This window comes from Elephantulus edwardii, unplaced genomic scaffold (assembly GCF_000299155.1).
Source record: "Elephantulus edwardii isolate Elephantulus edwardi_28Jun2011 unplaced genomic scaffold, EleEdw1.0 scaffold00192, whole genome shotgun sequence".
Classification (NCBI taxonomy): domain Eukaryota; kingdom Metazoa; phylum Chordata; class Mammalia; order Macroscelidea; family Macroscelididae; genus Elephantulus; species Elephantulus edwardii.
The window spans coordinates 6,298,560-6,300,552 of record NW_006399942.1 but is presented as its reverse complement, the minus strand read 5'-3'; the positions used below and the strand labels follow the sequence as shown (position 1 = coordinate 6,300,552).

The 1,993-nt window shown below is 39.3% G+C and overlaps 1 pseudogene; it reads left to right on the top strand.

The window, feature by feature from the left end:
• Positions 1 to 271: 271 nt before the first annotated feature.
• On the top strand, positions 272 to 720 carry LOC102846987 (annotated as a pseudogene).
• Positions 721 to 1,993: the final 1,273 nt, after the last annotated feature.

Genomic DNA, 1,993 nt, shown 5'->3' with positions numbered 1-1,993 from the left:
ACAGGAGCTTCAAGACCACCTGCAGACTTAACCCATCACTAAAGAATTTTCAAGACACATCCAACAAATGCTATTGATTATGATAAATCCAGTAGACTCTCTACCCTTGATCATTGCTAGGGCAGGAAATATTGCAGATTTTAAAAAAATAGCAAAAAAAAAAATCAGTGAAGCTGCCATTGAGAATTCTGAGAAATAGTGGGAAGTGTTTTATCATGGGTTCCTAAGATTAAGAGGCAAGAAGACGCTTTTTTTCGTGTAAGCGAACGAAATGCCGTCAAAACTGAGGAAGTCCCACAAACTTCGGGGCCACGTGAGCCACGGCCACGGCCGCATCGGGAAGCACCGGAAGCACCCTGGAGGCCGAGGTAATGCTGGTGGTTTGCATCACCACAGGATCAACTTTGACAAATGCCATCCAGGTTATTTTGGGAAGGTTGGTATGAGACATTACCACCTGAAGCGGAATCAGAGCTTCTGCCCAACTGTTAACCTTGACTAATTATGGACTTTGGTCAGTGAGCAGACAAGGGTAAATGCTGTAAAAAACAAGACTGGAGCTGCTCCCATCATTGATGTGGTTCGATCGGGTTACTACAAAGTCTTGGGGAAGGGAAAGCTCCCGAAGCAACCAGTCATTGTAAAGGCCAAATTCTTCAGCAGAAGAGCTGAGGAGAAGATTAAGGGGGTTGGGGTGGGGCCTGTGTCCTGGTGGCTTGAGGCTGTGTTAATTACATGGAGGTTGGTTAATTAAATGTTTTCTCCTTAGATCTGATCTTTTGTGGCATCTATACCTACACCTCTCCTCTTGCAGCTAATGCTGAGCAGCATCAGAATCTCTAAGTATGGGGACCCGTTTCCCTGCTGATGGAGATGCATTAACACTTCAGAGGTTTGAGTCATGATCTAATAAAACACTTGGATTTATAAAGTGGGAAAAAAAAAGAGGCAAGAAGACTATGCCTCTGGGCCACCTGCCCCCCTTCCATTTTCTTTTTCTCTTCATGCATGTGCCTGAGAAAACTTGGTCCTTTGAGAGGAAATATAGCCAAATTAATGGAATTATTCAAATTGTATTGCATCATATGATTTATGTAGCCAATAAAAAGAAAAACAACAAACCACCCTGGTCTTTCTGGCTGTTTGAGTTCATCAATGGCTGAACATTTGAGAAAAATCTGAAACCCAATGAAGGGACAGCTATGAATAATTTCTGACTTGATAGCTATGAATTTTCTCGAGACTTGCTTCAGCATATGTACTTAAAAATTTGAACTGAGTTTGGAGACCTGGCAAACCAAAATAAAAATAGTTCTGAATCTTGAATACCAGGTCTTCATGAACAATCTGGTTTTAATACTAATAATACATTCTTTTTGAGATTAAGAAGAGTAGAAAGTTTCCTAAATTACCACACAGTTGATTGATGAATAAGGGAAATAAAAGTAAGACAAACTTAAATGAATTGCACATAAACATATAAAATAAATAATGGTATCTTTTCACAGAGGCAGCCTCTTCAGAATTATATATTGTGTTTTTGGTTTTTTTTAATTGAATATACTAAAAATAATACCATTTAGTTGTTGTCTTTGTTTTTAACTTGTCATTAACTAGTGCTGGGCCTCTCCATTCTAACATTACTCTGTTGGGTATTAGCTGGTGTCACTTGATAGTTAGTTTTTTTTTCTTTTTCATTTGTATTTTTAAGCAATTTTTTAGATACTTGTTCCTTAAATTACATCATGGGCCATTCGAAGAAACTAGGTAGGCTTATTGGGGCCTGCAGGCTGCTCAAGAGTGGTTACATGAAAACCAAATATGAGGGAGGTTCTTTTCTGACCAGAGGCTTGTAACCAGGCTGAAATTCTGAACTGAGGGCAGATAGTCCTAGGAACTACCATTTAGCAACAGCTTTTCATACAAATGGAACCAACTGTATTTGGATTCACACAGTACCTTCAATAGTATCTTTGGCCTTCAATAGTACCAG